We start from the raw sequence: 17,000 nt of genomic DNA, 5'->3' as shown, positions 1-17,000 counted from the left end.
ATCGACGGCGTCAAACTACTCTGAACATGAAGATACAGCGTGCCAATATGTAGCATGAATGTAAGAATGCCATATGGAGTTTTACTTTCAAAGTACTCCTAGCAAGACTCGACATCTCGTGTGTTATTGGTCTAATAGTAATACTCGTATTATACATAGTATATTACATACTCATGCCATTGCAGACCATCAAACGTGTGAGCTTTCTCTCTCACCACACATAACTTTGACAACCACAGCAAAATACAGGGTAACAATATAGAAATTTGTCTGAAATTATTCAAAATTGCACTAACCGCTCGAGAATTACAGGCCGATTTGTGTATCGGTCGTTCAGAGGTTGCTGACTGTGAATGAGTCACACTTATCGGCCACCGATTCTTATTTAAAGTCTGCACTCACTGGAAGACCGATAAAAAAAAAAAAAAAAAAAAAAAAGGGCAATAAAATTTGCACCCACAGGGAAACCAAAAAAAAAAAAAAAAAAAAAAAAAAAACGGTGATTATGGACGGGTTGTTATGGTGGAGCGAAGTAGGTCCTGTCTTTCTGGAGAGAATTTAAGTGAAAGTGTTTCAGTGTGTTTCGTCCCCCCCCCCTTTTTGTCTGGTCTCACCCTGTACGCTCCAAACTTTACACTTTTCTAAGGTTGTTACAGTCGCGGTGACGTTCTCCCCGAGTTCTCTAATTAACTTCCTGAGGTAGAGCCGTGCATAAATTACTGAAATGTTTGCTATACGGGTATTACGACAGGGGTTTCGCAGGGTTACAATCTCAATTTTTTCCTGTCTTGCGGATTGCGGTGCGTGAGATTTCTCCAGGTAGAACAGGGAAGGCGTTTCAGATGTTTGGAGTTTGAAGTGACAAAGAACTCTCAGGTTTAAAAGCTCTTCCATAGTATGAGTATTACTGTTTTCATGTATGTACCTACTTGATGGGCCTATAACGTATTTTGATTCTGAATATGTAAAGAAAAAATCCTCGAGCTCCTTGACCTAAAATTAACTGACTGTAAAAGGCAAAGGTATATAGGCTCTTGGACGTCAAGAGTTCTGAACCAAAAATTAGAAAAATAAATGTGGGCAGGTGGGCCAATAAATGGTACGTTTTTTAGGTGGGCGAATAAATGGTACACTTACCCTAATTGATTTTAAATATGTAAAGAAAAAATCCTCGAGCTCCTTGACCTAAAATTAACTGACTGTAAAAGGCAAAGGTAGGCTCTTGGACGTCAAGAGTTGTGAACCAAAACGACCCGATGGGAGTCGATTAGATATTTCGACCGGTTTCGAAAGCGGAAAATCATTGACGTCTGCTTTACCTGGGCTATTTGAACCCAAAAACTTTTTCTTTTTTTTTTCAAAGCCCTAATGTCACTTAGTGAGCTCTACAACATCTGTAAATCTTTCTGATTTGTGTACGTACATTTATTGTATATTTATGCACAATAAAACATTATTATTATCCACCCAACAAATCCGTTTTATTCGTTCAGTCCTGTACAGAGGGATGAAAAGAACTCGCATTTAAATAAAGGGACCCCGATGGGAGTCGATTAGATATTTCGACCGGTTTCGAAAGCGGAAAATCATTGACGTCTGCTTTACCTGGGCTATTTGAACCCAAAACTTTTTTTTTTTCAAGGCCCTAATGTCACTTACTGAGCTCTTCCACCCAACAAATCCGTTTTATTCGTTCACTCCTGTACTTCGGAGAGGAATGAAAAGAACTCGCATTTAAAAAAAGGGACAAATGATGGTAGGTTTTGCGCACAGAGGATATAGGTAGGATGACAATTAAAGTCACAAATGAATGCAAATTAATTTACAAGCCAGGTATGGTAAAGCTAACAACGTTAAAAATCCACCTAACTCTCTTTTGAGCCTAGCAAAACATTTTTACTCTTTTTTTACTCACCATGAACACCATAGTACTAGCTTTATTTCTTTTTCTTCCAGCTATCCTCTCTCTCTACTTCCATATCTGTGTTTCTCGCTCCTTCTCTCTTCACCTTTTTCCTCTCCCCTCCCTCTTTCTCTCCTATTTTCTCTCTTTTTTTTACTCACCATGAACACCATAATCTCATAGTGCTAGCTTTATCTCTTTTTCTTCCAGCTATCCTCTCTCTCTACTTCCATATCGCTGTTTCTCGCTCCTTCTCTCTTCACCTTCTTCCTCTCCCCTCCCTCTTTCTCTCCTATTTTCTCCCTCTGTTTCTCTTCATCTGCCTCTCTTTCCTTTGTCCCTTCTCTCTCACATAGTCGTACATACTCACTACTCATAGTGGTTGACCTTATGGACTTTGGTCTACCTGAGAAGAGAGAGAGAGAAAGAGGGAGGGAGAGAGATAGAAAAAAATGAGACACAGGAGGAGAGAGAAAGAGGGATAGATTATGACCGGACAAAAAGCCCCTTCCAGAAGGACACTTGCGTTAAAGCTAACGTCGTACCCAACCTAACACATGTAAATCCTGGGCCCTTATCTCCATACATCGTGGCTGTCTATATTCGTTGCCCAGTCAGATATGCTCATTTCATATTCCAAACGGCGTTCCCAATGCGAGAAACATGTAGATTGTTTTGGGTGGGAGAGATTTGGGGGTGGAGAGGAAGGGTCCGGGAGGTGGGGAGGTGGTGAGGGGGGGGGTTGAAGAGAAAGTGGAGGGAGATTGGGAGGAAGACGAAAGTGAAGATATGAATGGTGAGAGAGGGCTTGCAGGGTTGAACAAGGGTAGAGGAGCGGAACAAAGTGGAGAAAGGGAGACGTTGAAATTGGAGAGGGTGAGAGAGAGAGTTGGGAAGGATACGAAAGGTGAAAAAAGGAAGAGGAAGGATAAGAAGAGGAGAGGTGATAAAGGGAACAGCCTTCCTCTGAGAAGAGGAGAGGGAGGAGTAAACAAGTGGAGAAAGGAGATGAGATAGGGAAACGGTATATGGGAGGGGTGAGAACGTCCAGAAAGGAGGGTTAGGGAGTTGAGAGAGTTGAAATGGGAAGGGGGAGAGAATAGAATAGGACAAGGAATGGGGTGGCGGGGAGAGAAAGAGATAGGTGAGTTGGTAAGGAGAAGACGTGAGAATAGGGAGGAGGAGGAGGAGAAAAGGAGAAATAGGGATGAGAACAAGGAGGAGGAGGAGGAATAGATTGGGATGTGGAGAATTTTTATCTACCTCTGAAGTCAGGTACTTGTGAGGGTATCATAACCATCCCCATCCAGTGACCTTAACGTTGTAATACCGGTAAAAAGGACTTTGAGGCTAACACGTTGGGCATAAAAAGATTGTAAAGGATATTACGTTGGAAGGGTTTAAAAAAGGTTGTTTGTGAGAAATCCTGTCATTCAAGGTAAAAAAGAAGCGCTTTGGGCGCGAAAACAACATACATCTTGGGAAACTGCTTAAGAGATCAAACTTAATGATCAATGTTAAAACCTTACTCAACTGTGAACATGAACAACTTAAAGTAAATTCTCCTCCAAGGGTGAATTATTGGTTAGTAAAGGGTTTCTTTAAGAGTGAACTCAAGTGAACAATGTTGGATCTCCACTTAAACGGTATAAACTAGTTTACCCTACTGGACAAATTTTGCACGCTTCTTTCAAGTCCCAATGATCAATCATACCACATACCTACATGTTTCACTTTCAATCTCTAATAATCGTTTACTGTTTCTTTTGCTTCCAGTGAAACCCCTGTGGATCAAACTTCTGGATGAGAACATTCCGTTTTCTGCCGAACATGCCAAAGGGTTTCTTTAAGAGTGAACTCAAGTGATCAATGTTGGATCTCCACTTAAACGGTATAAACTAGTTTACCCTACTGGACAAATTTCGCACGCTTCTTTCAAGTCCCAAAATGATCAATCATACCTACATGTTTCACTTTCAATCTCTAATAATCGTTTTCTGTTTCTTTTGCTTCCAGTGAAACCCCTGTGGATCAAACTTCTGGATGAGAACATTCCGTTTTCTGCCGAACATGCGCATGCGTTCAGGTGCGAAGTTGTGGGTGCGCGACCTTCCCCTAACATAACCTGGTGGCGAGATAACACCCAGCTGTTCAACTCTAAAGATGTGGTAAGTGCCACTTAAAAGGATTTTTAATTGTGTTAAGCATACACAAAATAAATGCTTGTCACAAATATCGTTCCTCAATTATTAAACCTAGATAAATTTTATGACCTGACTTGGACTCGAACCACCAACCTCCAACGCGTTAACCACTGCATCACTGAGGTTCGTTGAGTGCTTGCATTTCAAGTATCTTTTTAAGGTGTTTAACTTCACTTAAAAAGCCAGATGGTAAGTAAAAGACTCACCGCCGTATGTATGAAGTCTAAAGATAAACTTTAGTTTAACTTGAAATGAAAATCTTAAAGTTTAACTTTGGCTTTCATACATACAGGGGTAAGACTGGCGGGGCTTTAACTTTAATCTACCATTCGACAAGCTGCCCGCTTACTTACATTAACCTCACGCAACCCGAGGAGGGTTCCCGGCAAAAAAACCAGAGATGTGGTAAGTGCCACTTAAAAGGATTTTTAATTGTGTTAAGCATACACAAAATAAATGCTTGTCACAAATATCGTTCCTCAATTACTAAACCTAGATAAATTTTATGACCTGACTTGGACTCGAACCACCAACCTCCAACGCGTTAACCACTGCACCACTGAGGTTCTTTGAGTGCTTGCATTTCAAGTATCTTTTTAAGGTGTTTAACTTCACTTAAAAAGCCAAATGGTAAGTAAAAGACTAAGACTGGCGGGGCTTTAACTTTAATCTACCATTCGACGACAAGCTGCCCGCTTACTTACATTAACCTCACGCAACCTGAGGAGGGTTCCCGGCAAACAACCAGCACACGTTTGTCCATATCGTCACCCATCCGGAGACTAACCAAACACAACGTTACTTAATTAACTTCTATGATCTATTGGGAACTGGTGTATTCAATATGGTATCGCCGCGATTTACCGCTGGCTATAGGTAAATAATATCACCTACTTTAGTATGAAATCCTGTACACATATTATTAAGGGATGCACAGTAATACTGATCCTATAAAGCTACCCGACTCTCCCGCTATTATTTCAACACGATAATTCCCCACGATAACACCTACTCCGGTGTTAGTTATGTCCAATAAAATTAATAGATTTTTTTAATCGTTCTTCGGACAGTAAATAATGGTCCGCCCGAACCTACTCCGGTGTTAGTTATGTCCAATAAAATTAATAGATTTTTTTAATCGTTCTTCGGACAGTAAATAATGGTCCGCCCGAAAAAAGGATTCCCAACATATTATGCGACGACAGGAGATCATAAAATTATGCTTGCATGTAAATTATTGAGTGCTTTACATAATTATACCCATAATAATAAATTACCTTCCTCTCCCCGCTCTGAAAGGATTCCCAACATATTATGCGACGACAGGAGATCATAAAATTATGCTTGCATGTAAATTATTGAGTGCTTTACATAATTATACCCGTAATAAATTACCTTCCTCTCCCCGCTCTGCCACCCCCACCCGTTACCATCCCCGTTTTTCGTATAATATGGTCCATTGTGTTCATATTTATATTGCTTCCCCGCTCTCCACCCCCCACCCGTTACCATCCCCGTTTTTCGTATAATATGGTCCATTGTGTTCATATTTATATTGCTACCCCTCTGTTCTCCCCACCCCTCTGCTCTTCCCTCCGCTGGCAATTCTCACCCTCAGGCATGGTTTGAGGGGTAGTCAAGCACTTGTCCTCATTTTGCATCTAATGATCGACTCTTGAGTGGAAGGTAACCAATAGGAGAGGTGCCTGAGGCGTTATCTACCACCTCACCTGACATTTCTAATGAAGTAGGCACCACTGTTGTTTTAGGAATGCCAGAAGCTCGGGGAACCCTTAAAGCTCTTTGTTAATTTTCTCATTGAGGATGACGATATCTGTCCTATAATTATCTCTTATCTTTGAAGGTTTTCTCTAGATCTCTTGTAATCTTGGATCTTTGGTGGACGATTCTGTCTATCTTTTTGAATAATCTAATAGATTAATTATGAATTTAAATCAAGTACCCATAACCGGCCCTGACCTAAGGGTCCCTGGTATCACTTCTGCATTGCAGCATACGTGAAGTACCACTTCAGAATAACAGGAACAGACAAAGTTTAGGGGGGAAGGGGATGGAGGGCCAATTTTTTTCGGGGGGTAGTTACGATTCTTCGTGTTTTTCGGTGTTGATTCTCCCCCACAATGTGTATAAACCATGATGTATAATTCGGAGTGGTATAAACTTGTTTAAAATATAATCTAATCAACAAAAAAAAGCCGAAGTTTTCTTCCTGAAAATTTTTATGTTTTTGAGGTTTACTCAGGAGCGCTTGGTTAATACAAAAGATGAAATATATGTATAGGTTGGGGTTTTGTGTTTTTGTGCTCGCTGTAATTTTTGGTTCATTTTTTCCCCGTACGTACACGTAGGGGTATACAAAACAATGCATATTAAGTTAGCTGCTGTATTATTTTCGAATAAACAAAGTTTAACAATTACTAGTTAGCAGCTATATTCATGTATTGTACTCTTTGGAAAAAGACAGGGTGTTTGTAAATTCTCTACTGTTACTGGGTTGCTAAAGGTGTCTCAAATTCGGCATTTCCTATTCAATAATGGAAGCCGCTCTATTGCCTATTGCATTGGTTATTTATATCCAGCATATCTACTAATACAATTTCGTCTTTTCTATTGGCGCCATTGATCGCGGCTCATAGTCCTGTTGCTAGTGCTAGTCAGTTATTTGTTATTTCTCTAAAGCTAAAGTGTAACACCTAAAAAGACAGGGTGTTTGTAAATTCTCTACTGTTACTGGGTTGCTAAAGGTGTCTCAAATTCGGCATTTCCTATTCAATAATGGAAGCTGCTCTATTGCATTGGTTATTTATATCCAGCATATCTACTAATACAATTTCGTCTTTTCTATTGGCGCCATTGATCGCTGCTCATACTCATAGTCCTGTTGCTAGTGCTAGTCAGTTATTTGTTATTTCTCTAAAGCTAAAGTGTAACACCTATCAATAACAAGAACAGAGAACATAGGAATCGTGATAGAAATTTCAAAGTTTCTACTCCATCTTGGTCCCTTCGGGAATGGTTCCCAGTCCCAGGAATTTCCAACTCGGCCGAGAACTGAATCTCGAACCTACAGCTGCTCTATTGCATTGGTTATTTATATCCAGCATATCTACTAATACAATTTCGTCTTTTCTATTGGCGCCATTGATCGCTGCTCATAGTCCTGTTGCTAGTGCTAGTCAGTTATTTGTTATTTCTCTAAAGCTAAAGTGTAACACCTATCAATAACAAAAACAGAACATAGGAATCGTGATGGAAATTTCAAAGTTTCTACTCCATCTTGGTCCCTTCGGGAATGCTTCCCAGTCCCAGGAATTTCCAACTCGGCCGAGAACTGAATCTCGAACCTACGTCACCAATGCGATTTCCTTATCCTTTTTTTGGAACTTTCGAGGCACCCATTCTTCATGAGCCAGATACATAATACATATGATTATACCTACCTCACTATTATGTAGTACATCCTACCCATTTTGTGCTATGCGGAAAATACCGAAATACCTTGTTTGGGAATATTTTTTATTCGCCTTCTAACCGCGTGAACAATTTCAAATTCGTATGCCCTATATCTAAACCTAATTCCTACATGCTAAACCTTTTGCTCTTTCTCCCTTTCCACCTCCTCCTACTCTTCCTTTTCCTTCCTCTTCCACCTTCTCCTCCTTGTCCTCCTCTTCTCCTCCTAGAAGAGTGCTAAACCTCTGGCTCTTTCTCCTTCTCCTCCTCCTCCTCCTCCTCCTAGAAGGGTTACCTTCTCCTCCTTGTCCTCCTCTTCTCCTCCTAGAAGAGTGCTAAACCTCTGGCTCTTTCTCCTTCTCCTCCTCCTCCTCCTCCTCCTCCTAGAAGGGTTGTTCCACCTTCTCCTCCTTGTCCTCCTCTTCTCCTCCTAGAAGAGTGCTAAACCTCTGGCTCTTTCTCCTTCTCCTCCTCCTCCTCCTCTTTCCCCTCCTCCTAGAAGGGTTGTTGAACTGTTCGTTGCCTGTGGAGAAATTGTTGCAGCAGTATGTTTATTTTAGGCTGCATTATGTGAGCATTATTGAAACGGGTTTATTTTTCTCATTTCTCCTACAGTAAGTGGACGAATGATTTGAAAGAGACAAAAAAAAGAAAGAATTTTGTATGGTATTAAGTTTTTCCGAATTGTCAACCGAATGGGGCTACAAGCTGACCGGGTAGAGGGGGGTGTCAAAAAATTAAACACGAAATGACGGGATGTACACAACTTTCGACCTGGGTTGTTGAACCGTTCGTTGCCTGTGGAGAAATTGTTGCAGCAGTATGTTTATTTTAGGCTGCATTATGTGAGCATTATTGAAACGGCTTTATTTTTCAGTAAGTGGACAAATGATTTGAAAGAGACAAAAAAAAAGAAAGAATTTTGTATTGTATCAAGCGCGTTTTTCCGAATTGTCAGCCGAATGGGACTACAAGCTGACCGGGTAGTGGGGGGTGTCAAAAAATTAAACACGAAATGACGGGATGTACATGACTTTCGACCCCCCCTTCTGTCTTCACCATTTCTGCTCGAGTAACCCTAGCGGCCATCCCCCCTAGCTGTCTCCATCCATTTACCACTCAGCTGGCGTTATTGGTGTTGAAATGTGAGACAGTTTGTTCTATCTTGAGTTTTGTGTTTCACAAAAGATACACACAATTTCATTATTAAAGCTTCAACTACCTACACTGGTAACGTGGCTGTGGGTGAGAAGCGATTGAACTTTCCCCAGACGTAAACAAAATACAAAGAATAAGGAAAGAACAAAGGACGCGGTACCTCCACAATATCCTTAGTACTAGAAGCGATTGAACTTTCCCCAGACGTAAACAAAATACAAAGAATAAGGAAAGAACAAAGGACGCGGTACCTCCACAATATCCTTAGTTCGCAAAGTTCAGGTACTATTGTGGAAGTTCTTTTGAAATTTTCTTTCTATTTTATTTAAACAGAAACAAAAACCGAGATAATGAGTTTGTTTTCGTTTTCAAGGACTTGTGAATTACGACTGTTCGAAATATTTAATCATAACAAAAAAATTCCTGGAAAAAAAACGAGGTAACTTCTATGTAACCTGGATTTTCTTGGATTCAGGAGAGATTCTAGGTATTAATATGTTGTTGTTCCTATTTGCGCTGTTTAGAATTAAATGGTGTTATGATGTTCGAAATATTTAATCATAACAAAAAAATTCCTGGAAGAAAAACCAGGTAACTTCTAAGTAACCTGGATTTTCTTGGATTCAGGAGAGATTCTAGGTATTAATATGTTGTTCCTATTTGCGCTGTTTAGAATTAAATGGTGTTATGATTATGACAACACCAGACCTAGGTAGAAAGCGAAATTATTCTTGTTTCGTGTTTTTTGTTTTTTCTTTGTTGAAATTTGGGCTAAAATGGGTTTATTTGGTATAAAAAGAAATGAAACACAAGTGGTTCTGTGCTAAAAGCTGAAACCCTGTAATGTGGGGGGATTTAACATAATGTGGACCAAAATTGATCTCGTGAAGTATGGAGCTCTATTGTTCATTTATATTTGCTAAACTTCCCGTATGCTATTACTCAGTGGCGTAGCGTCCATGTAGGGCGTGTATGGCGGCCCTACACTCAAAAATTCCACTCAAATACCCTTTAATATTGACTTTAAATAATTATTGTATTCATGCAAATTAATTTACAAGCCAGGTATGGTAAAGCTAACAACGTTAAAAATCCACCTAACTCTCTTTTGAGCCTAGCAAAACATTTTTGTTCTTTTTTTACTCACCATGAACACCATAATCTCATAGTGCTAGCTTTATCTCTTTTTCTTCCAGCTATCCTCTCTCTCTACTTCCATATCTCTGTTTCTCGCTCTACGCTCTTTCTCTCTTCACCTTCTTCCTCTCCCCTCCCTCTTTCTCTCCTATTTTCTCTCTCTGTTTCTCTTCATCTGCCTCTCTTTCCTTTGTCCGTTCTCTCTCACATAGTCGTACATACTCACTACTCATAGTGGTTGACCTTATGGACTTTGGTCTACCTGAAAAGAGAGAGAGAGAGAGAGAGGGAGAGAGATAGAAAAAAATGAGACACAGGAGGAGAGAGAAAGAGGGATAGATTATGACCGGACAAAAGCCCCTTCCAGAGTTCAGGTACTATTGTGGAAGTTCTTTTGAAATTTTCTTTCTATTTTATTTAAACAGAAACAAAAACCGAGATAATGAGTTTGTTTTTGTTTTCAAGGACTTGTGAATTACGACTGTTCGAAATATTTAATCATAACAAAAAAATTCCTGGAAAAGAAAACGAGGTAACTTCTATGTAACCTGGATTTTCTTGGATTCAGGAGAGATTCTAGGTATTAATATGTTGTTGTTCCTATTTGCGCTGTTTAGAATTAAATGGTGTTATGATTATGACAACACCAGACCTAGGTAGAAAGCGAAATTATTCTTGTCTCGTGTTTTTTCTTTGTTGAAATTTGGGCTAAAATGGGTTTATTTGGTATAAAAAGAAATGAAACACAAGTGGTTCTGTGCTAAAAGCTGAAACCCTGTAATGTGGGGGGATATAACATAATGTGGACCAAAATTGATCTCGTGAAGTATGGAGCTCTATTGTTCATTTATATTTACTAAACTTCCCGTATTACACTTGGATAATGATGGCCTCTGTTTTAAATAGCGCAAATAGAATGACTACTGGGTAAACCAACATAATGTAATTAGTGCATATTAGGGCTGAATTTGGACATCACGTGCCCTCTGGCACACTCCATTTGTCAAGGGTAAAAGCCCTTTGCCTTTCGGGAGTAATTAATTTTGAGGAACCTATTTTACTGATGAAATTTTAAAAAGGAAAGTATAATATTCTGCCTCTTGTGTGACGCGTTCCCGCCGACACCGCGTCGATCTGACGTCGTGAAAAAAAAAAAAACAAAAAAAAACGGGGAAAAAAAAAAAAAAAAAAAAAAAAAAAAAAAAAAAAAAAAAAAAAAACAAAAAAAAAACCGTTATTGTGTTTTTGTGTTGTTGTTTCTGATGACTAGAGGTTCAAAGTTTTTGCCTCTGACCATGCTCGAGGTTTTCAAGAGGTTTAATAGAAGGAACGGTAAAACTGCCAAGGTTTAATCGTTCCGAAAGCCAGGAGAAAAGGAAGACAGGACAGGAGAAAGCTAGCCGTTCCGAGAACGAACCTTGTTGACTTAGGATAAAATCAGCGCTTACAAGGCAAGTACATAGCAACATCATTAGCGAGTCGCTAAAGAGTTCATCAGTTAACGGCGCGAATGACATTTATTAACATGTTAAAGCGCCTTATGCGAAAATGAAGAGTTCCAGTTAAAGGGACGCTAATTTTGGTTGCAAAAACTCTCTATTATTGAGAGAATGTTGTGAATTTTGCGCCATTCTTTTCCCAAAGTTAATACGACTCCTGTATCAAACAGACCGAGTGGAAGTCCATCCCGTATCTACAGAGAAAAGGCATACGGTTTCCGGTCGAATAAAATGCCTACATCTAAACTCAGTACGGATAATGGAAACCACAAAGTATCCTTTGTTTATGCTTATTGCTTATGTAGCTGTGCGAGTCGTAAAAATAATGATACTATTGCTGGCAATAATGAACGGAGTAGCGGTGAGAGGTGCCCAATGATGGATGTGGAAGATTGAAATGAAGTAGAATAGAATAGAATGGAATATGGGTACCTTGTTTATCCTGCCAGAATGAGACTGAAAAGTCGTTGAAAAGAAAATAAATAAAGTAGACTGCGCTTTGGACTCAACGGTGTAAATGCCAAGGCGCCTGGTAAACTGAGGTGCTCGGGTTCGAAACTTTGCTGAGGCTTGGAATAGAGTAGCCTCGCTTTTGAAAAACACGATCACAATCATAAACTTTTCTTTCATTCCACATTTCCACCAGAATCCTTTGGTCCTCCCTATTCTATTTTTCGAGGCAATGTCGATGAACTTCGGTCGACTGTAGGCTAGATGCACACATGAAATTTTCCAACATGTTCCTTAGTTTTCTCTCTACGTATATTTAACGGATGTTCCTGCCCCTGTTTCCTATAAATTAAAAAGAAATAACTTCATTTTGAAGACAGACGATTCTATTCCCACAGCTATCCAGGAAGGTAGCGATAACGGAAGCATTCTATTTATAAATATAATATGTACAACAATTTCTTTTTTTACCTTGTCTCAAAAGTTTGAGCATTTCCTCCTTGTCTACCAAACTTGAACTTTTCTGAAAACTATTGGCAGTGGCAACATGTGTAGTATACATCTCACAGGCAACACTGTACATATAGGGTGTTCCAAATGTCAGTACCACCCAGTTCATTTTGGAACGCTTGAAGGTACATCGAGCAGAAGTTATCTAACTAACTGTACTAACTCGAAAGTAGGTATACATTTTTTTTTTAATTAACTGGTCATCTCCCATATCCCTGTCTGAAACCTACATAAATCATAAGAACCAATAAAGGGTGGTTCTTCAAAACAGCTGATGTTCATTTGAATAGTCATCTTCTAGTGATGTAGTGTACTAGTAGCAAGGTGGTGGTACATACTTTCGGTACACACTGTTTAATAGACATAGGCACCTATGTATTTAGGTATCTAGCTATGCATGTCGGATGTTGTAACGCTATAGCTAGGTACCCCCTGGTTTACAGTAATACCTACGTCTCTTTCTTTCTTTTCTCTCTCTCTCTCCCCCTCTCTTCTTTCTTTTCCTTCTTTCTCCCTCCCTAGGTTTGGATGCAATGAATTATTGCTCTGCCCAAAACAAAACAGAAAGTGCAAAAACTTTTATTTCACATGGCGAACAGAAAAAAAACATCCAGACTCTTCATACGTAGGTACATTACATATGTTCATATAGGCTGGGTAGGTATTGCTTGGTGAATTTTTCATTCCCTTGAAGTTTCCTTTTTATTTCATCTGAGACATGGTTTGTTGTCTGTTCACAACTGCCTAGAGTGCTAAGATCATATCAAGCTAAATGAACTTACGCGGTATTACCTCGGCGTTCCCCTTCTTTGGTGAATTTTCAATTTGGCCGTCAGTTACAACCAGCTCAAGGGGCTAACTGCTACCCCAAAAAAGTCAACCTGATGTCCCAGACGAACCCCTTTCAAGATATCAACCGAGGGAAAGCCTTAATTTGTACCTACATTAAATGAAAATAATCAGCTCCCAAAATAGTCAGCTCCCATGGCGTAGTGGTCACTGCACTCGCCTTGCACGCGGGAGACCCGGGTTCGATTCCCGGCGGGGTCAAGAAATTTGTATCATGCAAATGATTGATCCCGTGACTGGCTGTTGCGGGGCCCACTCAGCCTCGTGAGGAAAATGAGTAGCTATGACAAATCGGGAAATCCGTATTTTTTCACCATTTTGCTAGTTTGTTCCGTATATGCCGAAAAAAAAGTTGGCAACCCTACTCTGAAGTCAGGTACTTGTGAGGGTATCATAACCATCCCCATCCAGTGACCTTAACGTTGTAATACCGGTAAAAAGGACTTTGAGGCTAGCACGTTGGGCATAAAAAGATTGTAAAGGATATTACATTGGGAGGGTTTAAAAAAGGTTGTTTGTGAGAAATCCTGTCATTCAAGGTAAAAAAGAAGCGCTTTGGGCGCGAAAACAACATATACTCGTATCTTGGGAAACTGCTTGAGATCAAACTTAATGATCAATGTTAAAACCTTACTCAACTGTGAACAACTTAAATTAAATTAAATCAATGTTAAAACCTTACTCAACTGTAAAATCCGCCCCGGGCGGGAATCGAACCCGCGGCCTAGCGCTTACAAGGCAGACGCGCTACCAACTAAGCTAACTAGGCTGGCTCAGCCAGAATGAGACTGAAAAGTTGTTGAAAAGAAATAAAGTAGACTGCGCTTTGGACTCAACGGTGTAAATGCCAAGGCGCCTGGTAAACTGAGGTGCTCGGGTTCGAAACTTTGCTGAGGCTTGGAATAGACGCAATAGAGTAGCCTCGCTTTTGAAAAACACGATCACAATCATAAACTTTTCTTTCATTCCACATTTCCACCAGAACCATTTGGTCCTCTCTATTACTTTCTATTTTTTCGAGGCAATGTCGATGGACTTCGGTCGACTGTAGGCTAGATGCACACATAAAATTTTCCAACACGTTCCTTAGTTTTCTCTCTACGTATATTCAACGGATGTTTCTGCCCATGTTTCCTATAAATTAAAAAGAAATAACTTCATTTTGAAGACAGACGATTCTATTCCCACATCTAACCAGGAAGGTAGCGATAACGGAAGCATTCTATTTATAATATTTCATAAAATCAGCAAAACCTGCAAAGTACCATCCGTCACTGATGAAAAATCAACCCCACGCCACTGATTCGAACGAGGAAAATTCTAAAATGTCGAAGTGTGGGAAAGTGCTAGTAGAAAGTTTCTCAGGCACCCTTTTTGCTACCTGCTTGGGGTTTGGGTACTCGGTCTAGAGCTGGCTCAGTCTAGTTTTGTACGTCAAGGCGATAACATAGGCGTTTGCCTGTAGGTATCTGGTTGACAGATCGATCGAAGTAATCAAGCATTTTATAAAACTATATACTCGTATCACATAAAAAAACTTCTTCTAAGTTGGAAGACCCAAGTAGGGTTTCCCATGACTGCTGCCGAATTCCCCCGCTGAATAGCGAGGGACCTTTGTGTGAGGAAGGCAGCTCTATGTACGTAATACCTATGTACGTAGTAAATTATGAAGACTGATTTTTTTTTCCAAGTTGTTCAATAGGATATTAGAAAGCCAGTCGTTCCGAGAACGAACCCAAAGGATGAAATCCGCCCCGGGCGAAAATATACTGAACCGCTAGCGATAAAAAAAGTATAAAATCCGCCCTAGGCGAAAATACTAAACCGCCAGCGATAAAAGAGTTTATGGGTCACAAGGTACAACGTTGCCTGATGGGCATATAATACAATAGCCCGTCCCTTATACCTTTTTATTACTATCGTAATAATAAAGGAAGGACGGGCTAAAAAGCTAATTCCTAAAACTGTTACAAGTCAAAGCGTTGTTGTCACGTCAATAAACATGAAAAAAAAAAAAAAAAAAAAAAAAAAAAAAAAAAAAAAAAAAAAACTGCCTCGGTGGTGTAGTGGTCAAGGTGCTCGACTGGTAAACAGGAGGGTGTGGGTTCAATCCCAGCCGAGGTATGGAATTTTATCCTCAATATAATTTGAGAATTTGACTACAATAATAGTAGTAGCCTACTGCTGGAGTAAAGGGACTTTTCAGTCCTATGTGAGCAGTATAAATAAGCACTATTATTATTAAGCACTATTATTATTACTGTTCATCTGTTCTAAGTATAATAAGGTCTACCGATCACCTATTTATTTCGAAATTCGGATCCAAATTCCAAATCCGGTCTAAAATTCTACCCTCGTTTCAAGGGACTTTTCAGTCCTATGTGAGCAGTATAAATAAGCACTATTATTATTAAGCACTATTATTATTACTGTTCATCTGTTCTAAGTAAGGTCTACCGATCACCCATTTATTTCGAAATTCAGATCCAAATTCCAAATCTGGTCTAAAATTTTACCCTCGTTTGTTTTTCAGGAAAGTGAAGACAGGAATAAAACCGTCAGTACATTGACCTACCGTCCTTCCATAGATGACTCAGGCAAGAATCTGGAATGCAGGGTGCACTCACCACTCCTGGACAAACCACTGACGGATTCCTGGAAACTGAACATCCTCCGTAAGTACTTCTATGGGGACAGACAGACACACACACAGACAGACACCGAAGCGAATACAATAGTCCGTCCCTATACCTCTTATTATTACTATTTTTATTTAATAAAGGAAGGACGGACTAAACAGGGAACGAAACATAGAACAAGACAAATTAGTGAAAAAATAACCTGGGGCAGAAAAAATATGCCCTACTCGTCAGTGGTGTATCGTGAGGTTTTCAAAAAGGGACGCTACAAGTCTGAGCGTGAGTGGCGGCCATTAGAGGTGATGGAAAGTATCAGGTAGACCTGACAGGTACGCCTGAACAGGTGGGCCTCTTAGTGTGTGTGCTCATCAGGTACACCTAACAGACGGCCTTTTCAGCCGTCCCTGACAAGTCTACCTGATAGTGTGTGTGCTCATCAGGTGTCAGGGATACCTGACAGGTGGGCCTGTCAAGTCTACCTGACATTGAGTGGCCGGCCTAAGGCCAGGCAATCACTATCAGGTATCAGATAGACCTTACAGACGGACCTTTTCAGCCATACCAGTCAGGTCTACCAGATAGTGAATCGCTGGCCCAAGGTGACCACGCCACTGTTATACGCACACACACACACACACACACACACACACACACACACACACACACACTCACAGACAGACACCGAAGCGAATACAATAGTCCATCCCTATACCTCTTATTATTACTATTTTTATTTAATAAAGGAAGGACGGACTAAACAGGGAACGAAACATAGAACAAGACAAATTAGTGAAAAAATAACCTGGGGTAGAAAAAATATGCCCTACTCGTCAGTGGTGTATCGTGAGGTTTTCAAAAAGGGACGCTACAAGTCTGATCGTGAGTGGCGGCCATTAGAGGTGATGGAAAGTATCAGGTAGACCTGACAGGTACGCCTGAACAGGTGGGCCTCTTAGTGTGTGTGCTCATCAGGTACACCTAACAGACGGCCTTTTCAGCCGTCCCTGACAAGTCTACCTGATAGTGTGTGTGCTCATCAGGTGTCAGGGATACCTGACAGGTGGGCCTGTCAAGTCTACCTGACATTGAGTGGCCGGCCTAAGGCCAGGCAATCACTATCAGGTATCAGATAGACCTTACAGACGGACCTTTTCAGCCATACCAGTCAGGTCTACCA

This window comes from Diaphorina citri, unplaced genomic scaffold (genome assembly GCF_000475195.1).
Source record: "Diaphorina citri unplaced genomic scaffold, Diaci psyllid genome assembly version 1.1 scaffold1024, whole genome shotgun sequence".
In the NCBI taxonomy this organism is placed as follows: Eukaryota; Metazoa; Arthropoda; class Insecta; order Hemiptera; family Psyllidae; genus Diaphorina; species Diaphorina citri.
Note: the sequence above shows the minus strand (reverse complement) of the source record.